The sequence below is a fragment of the Limulus polyphemus genome, unplaced genomic scaffold (genome assembly GCF_000517525.1).
Source record: "Limulus polyphemus unplaced genomic scaffold, Limulus_polyphemus-2.1.2 Scaffold1950, whole genome shotgun sequence".
Lineage (NCBI taxonomy): Eukaryota > Metazoa > Arthropoda > Merostomata > Xiphosura > Limulidae > Limulus > Limulus polyphemus.
In genome coordinates this window covers 32565-39046 of record NW_013667560.1, presented here as the reverse complement: position 1 = coordinate 39046, position 6482 = coordinate 32565, and positions in this window count along the sequence as shown.

The window sequence follows — 6482 nt, the reverse complement described above, 5'->3', positions numbered from 1 at the left end:
AGGACAGTAATCACTACTCTATAGTATTTCCTCCCTCTCTCTCTATTTCATTGCCTAAGTAAGACAAAATTTTACTGTGTCAAAAACTTACCAGATGTTTATTTTCTAGACTTTCTAGCCATCATTATGAAGTTTTTGATAATCCTAATCGACTGGATAACACAAAATAACATGCAAGTATTCTATATTAAAATTCTACTTATGGCTCAGGGTCACTCTTCTTTTCAGATGTTGATCATACAATTGTTCTAACAGCTGAAACTGCAGAAATATTGCATAACTTTACCAGGTATCTTGAAAAGCAAAGGGTTCAACACCCTTTCAGCCTTAGAACCATCCTGTATGTTGACTCTTAACTTGACCATGAGTCAGAGTGTATTACTCATATGAGTGACATATCTTCTTCTTTTGAGTTTCAATTATGTAGCCAGAAAAGATTAATACTATTTTACTCCTCCTCTTCTTCTGCTGTATCAAAACTATATTTGGCATTGCCCACACCATCGTCTGCACGTTATTTTATCTACTTTCTGCTTCCTGGTTCAATAATTGTTTCAGAATCTTGGCAGTCACATACAGATTCAGTTTATCAACATGTTCTACGCACTTTCCCATGCCACTTTTCACTACTGAATCTCATTGTTTTATGGATTGAGTTACTGTAACACAAAATGAAGTCCAATCCAGCCGGGCATGAGTGGGTTACATGCTGCTTAAACATGTCAGAAAAACAAACAGTTTCTTTGTTCAAAATTATGTTCTTTCCCTGTATTATCATATACCTTCTTTTGTCATTCAGTCATCTTTCTTATCTGTTGACAAGAAAATTAATACTCATTTATTAATGTGGGTCATAATCACTCCATAAATTCTTGCAGACATTGTGATAATTTTATAATTGGTGGAACCGTTTGACATCTATGGAAAGCACAACTAGGCTGTTGAACTGCTTCTCTCTTTTGCATATTACACCATAATTTAATCTGACAGGTGATCGTCTTAGTTTGATAATCCACTTTATGTTTGAGCCAACATACCAGCTAGTGCTTATGCTGTAGTCTACTTATTGAAGTGATCAATTACTTACAGAAGTAATGATTACTGTGGGTGATTTTAGTAAGGAATCCATGAAATGGAGAATCTTCAGCTCACTTTTTAGGGTTTTCCTTGGTGATGATTATTCTTTCTCTACATTATAAAGGCAGTGCAGTGTTACACATTTGCTGTACATTTTTGGATGAATGTTTCTATATGTTGACTGTAGTTCAAGATATTGGTGACCTCTGATCTACATACCATGTAAAGATTAAAATATATTTAATCTTGGAGATTTTAGAACAACTAACCGAATCACTGGTTGGGCATTGTGCTTTGTAGTGATAGTATAGCACTCCCTCATACTAAGTGGCGATGCCAGCACCAAAAAAATAATTTTTTTTTTGGGGGGGGGGGCAAAAACAAGACATCTTATACTCATGTGTAATTTTAAAGGGACTCGTTATTCTCCCAAATTTTTAGCGTACTAAATTACATTGACCCAATGTTGCGTTTCAAAAAGTACTTTATATTGAGTTTTAAAGACCTAAAATACTCACAGACCTCGGACAGGATCAAAAGGTTTTTGACCATTCTAGCATAACTAGCAATTGTTCTTTTTTGGGGGAGGATAACAAATTCCTTTAAAAGTGGATTGAGGAATAATAGTTAAAAGCATGAATATATCAAGACATCAACAGGAATTATCCACCTCTCCGACTTCAAACCAACGTTAACCTTGTATTTGGAAACTTAGTAATGAACTTGTCAACAACATCATCAAGATAAATGGAAAGAGCACGTTCTCTGCGCACTCTAATTACTGTAAGACTATTCAGGCTCTTATCTGTCATATTGGTTCTAATATGATTTTTGATCAGTTTTAGCTTGTTAAAGCTCCTTTCACAGCCGGCTTTGCTAACTGGGTAAGTTACTGCTATCTTTATGACCTTGTAATGTTCAGTAAAAGCTATAAATAGGGGTTTGAGATGTTCTGCAAAGTCCTCGGCTGCTCCAAATGTCGCACCTGAGTGCTCATTCATTCTCATATCTTACCTCATTTCCATTTATATATGTCTTCAAGATTCAGCCTATAAAGGGCTGCAAGAGGCTTAATGGTCTCAAAATCGAATAAACTTTCAAACTTGGGGTCATTTACTGACAGGGAGCGGAACATTTGGAGATTTTTCCCACTGACTCGTTTGCTTAGTTCTCCAATAAAACTATCAATGGTTGGAAACAAGATGGCTCGTTTCATATCCTTCCAAGTGTGGTTAGAATTACAAAGTCATCTATGTTTGATGGCGTGGAGCTCTGTAAGTGACGCTGACGGCAACATTTCAGGTCATTTTTGGTAGCAATGCCACAAGAACGTTGGAAATAATCTGCAGCTTTCTCGTCACATCTGTACGTTTGCAACTCTGCTAGAAGACTCTCAATGAGATCGGCTACTTTCAAGTAATCTAACTTGGAACTTTGCAACATAACTGACACTCCTTTTGCTTTATGTAAGATTTCATACAGAAACAGCATACAGTATATGAATATTTGCACCAAAAGTTGCACCAAAACGGATTAGGCATTTAATGCATGGTCTCGATTGCTATCACTTATGTCAACATGCTACAGACATTTAATAAAATAGTCAAATCTTGCTACAATTGCACTTACAGCACGCACATGGAAGGCCCATCGTGTTTCTGACATTGTTTTAAATTACAGGCTTTTCATTTAGGTGCATATCTTTTCTGGAAAGCAATCCACTGTGCATGAATACTATAATCACTTAAAAGTCTGTAACGTTGAGTAAAAGTCAGCCACAGGGGCAACAGATTTCACACTATATACGATGACCAAATTTAGACGAGAAGCAAAATAGTGAATGTAGATGGCTTGAAGTACGATTTGTCTTATTTTCTGTTGAACTCCAGAGCACTTGCCACTCCTGACGGCAGTGCCATCATATTCTTGACCAATCATATTTGTGACATCATGTCCGTTGTCCTTTAACTTCTCCAGAATATATTTGACCAACGATTCTGCGTCGAGTTCATCAGCGACTTCAAAACCAAGAAATTCTTCATGAACTTTTGAATCATTAAAGTACCGAAGTACCAAACTCATCTGCTCTGTTTTGGATAGGTCTTTAGTTTCATCAACTAAGGATGAAAAGAAGTGAGCTTCTCTTATTTCGTCCAAAATTATATCACCGAGGATATTTAAAATAACACCATGGTGTATATATATATATTTGGTATTTTTATGAATTTAACACAGTTGCTAATTTAGGATCTGGGAATTAGTGTTTGAGAAGTTTAATATTTCCAAAAAGGTTCCTTTATTTTCGGCTGTGTCTCCTTCATGATGACCCCTCTGAGCTATGTTTTGGACAGCTGTAAGGCTCAACGTATCTGCAAGTATTTTGATATATTTCATATTTTTTCCAGTGAGCTTCGTTAACATAGTCCACTTCTGTTTTCTCAGAAAGATTTGATCCTAAATAAGCATTATATTCAGATGTGCATCAGGCTGCTTGTGTTTGAGAAGTTTATTGTTTTTTGGATATTCACTTGTGAACTTTTTCCATATATTGAACTCTTCAGTCACAAAAACTTGCTCACCTTGATATTTAGCACCTGTAGTAAAATGACAACAGACAAAACAGTAAACTTTGTCAGAAGATGCAGAATATTCAAGCCAAGGATATGCTTTACATCATTCAACTATGAATTTTCGTCCATGAGTCTTTGAAAAGCAGAAGGGCTCATTAAGACCAGGTCGAATTGATCCCTTGTCGAACGTTAGGGATATATCAGCCAGTCACCCTACTCCAACAGTCGGCATAGGCAGAGTTGATTTTCCACTACTACTGCTCGTTTATTTCTCCAACGCAATATATTTTCATGTTCTTTATAGAAGTATCCACACTACCTCTTCATTAATCTATCCTCTGTCGGATCTTCAGGTACGATTATTTCATCTTCAGCCCTTCAACACTTCTCGCTTGGCCTACCTGTCTCCTTAATAGATTCATCTTCCTGGGAATCCTATGATTTATGCAGGTTTGGCAAACTTTTCTGCAACCTCTTGACCTAGAAACTTGAAGAACAACCTCGTAACTAATTTTAATTAGTTACAGAGCTGTCAAATAAAAAAATCAGACTCCTCTTGCTACATCCACCTGTCAATCCTCCTTTTCAGAACTTGGCAATAGTTCTCTGACTTTCTGTCCTATATTATGTATAACCAATAGGAAAATAAGGGTTCCGCCTTTGAAATGACATATTATTCTACTTTCTTTTCTCAATAGACAATGTGTAGTTTCTGTTACAGTTTTACCTTTGTTCTCACGGGAAATATATCGACCAACTTTGCTTAGTTTCTAACGACGTTTGTTGTACAGTTAGAAAGTCAGACAAATTGTGATAGTTATGTGACGTATATTGCTTTTTGCATGTTATTATTCTGTATTCTTTAGTTTGTTTGTTTTTCAAGTTAAATGCTTTAAGAAACAGTTCAGATTTTCTTTTGCTGTACCCACGAAAGTTTGTTTCACTTATTGAGCCTGTGGTTGTAGCCAAAGGTTCTTCCCAAGAAACTATCAGCCAACACTTGACTTAATTGTCATCAGTATTGTGGATATAGGATGGTAAGCATCAGACAAATAGTCGGTCCATAATCCAGGGTAGCAGATAAGACAATAATTATTTACTGTAAGTTGGGCAACCGAATTAATTGGAGATACTGACCAAATGTGATGAAATTTTTATCTTAATTTTCAAATATTGATGATAGACATGATCCTTGTAGACAAAAAAGGGTGGCTCCAAGTAAAAAAACTAGGTTGAATCACAAAGAATATAAAGGATAGAAATAAAGAAAATCATCATTAATATAAATACAAATCAATTTATTGCAATGATGGGGGAAATGGAGGGCTATGGAAATTCAAGAGAGCTGGCCAAACGAGAAATTAGGAAATAAAAAAACTAGAAAAAAGGTTTGCTGAAAAGTAAAAATAAATAGTAAGGATTTCTTCAAATGCATTATGGGTAAACAAAATATTAGGATGTGAGTAGATTACACCAGAAAGCTAATATCAGACGATTATGGGACAGCTGAATTATTAAATTCTACTTCAGTTTTTACTAATGAAGATTTAAGTAGTATTCCTCACCCTGTGCAGTTGCTAGATGGAAACAAATTGAACAAGATGGTCATATTAATTCTGAGTTTGTTAATAAAACTTGTATAGTTTAAAAATATTAAAGCACTTGGACCAGGTAATATTAATCCAAGGTTTTTGAAAGAGGTTAAGGACTGAATATGTGAACCACTTGCAATTATCCGTTCTAAGCCCTTGAATAGTGGGCAGGCGCCAGAAGATTGAAAGTTTGCTAATGTTAATCCTGTTTTTAAAAGATGTGATAAAAATTGTACCAGTAATTATAGGCCCATCAGTGTTACATTAGTTCTGGGAAATGTTTTTGAAAGTCTGATAAAAGATGCTCTGCAAAGTTACTTAGCAAAGTTTAAAATGTTGTTGGATAGTCAGAATGATTTTACTAGGGAAAATCTTGCCTTACTAATCTTTTGACATTCTTTGAAGAGGTCATTGCTTATGTATAGTTGGGTAAGGTAGTAGGTTTGATGAATCTGGATTTTCAAAAAGCACTTGACAAGTTGCTACATAAAAGACAAGTTGAACACTTATTTCTATGGGTAGGTGTGGGGATAGATTTACTCATTGGATAGAAAACTGGCTAGATGAAAAAAAAAAGCAGAGGGTTGTTGTAAATGGACTTAAGTCAAACTGGATTGATGTTACAAGTGGGGTAGCTCAGGAATCAATGTTAAGACATTTGCTTTGTTTTTGATTTACGTAAATGACAAAAATGAAGAGTGGTTAATAGATTATTTAAAGTTGCTGAGGACATTAAAGTTTTGGGTGTTGTTGGCTGTGAAGAGGATCTACTGCTTTACAAAAGAATTTGGATTATTTGGTGAGTTAGGCAAATAAATAGCAGATGACTTTTAATTATAATAAATGCAAGGTAACGCATATGGGTTACCACAATTTGAATTATGAGCACAATTGTGATGGGAATAATTTTAACAATGTTATGAAAGAAAAATATCTTGGTGTTCTAGTTGATCAATCTTTTAAGTCACTCACTTTAGGTTGCATCTACAGAAATTTGAATACAAGTCTAATGTCATTGTTTATAGGTCATTGATTAGGCCACATTTGGAGTATTGTGTTTAGTCTTGGGCTCTTTACCTGAAAAAGGACAATGAATTGATAGAAGGGTTCAGAGGAAGGCTACTAAGCTGATACTTGTGATGGTTTGTTTGTTTGTTTTAATTTCGCGCAAAGCTACACGAGGGCTATCTGCGTTAGCCGTCCCTAATTTAGCAGTGTAAGACTAGCCGGAAAGGCAGCTAGT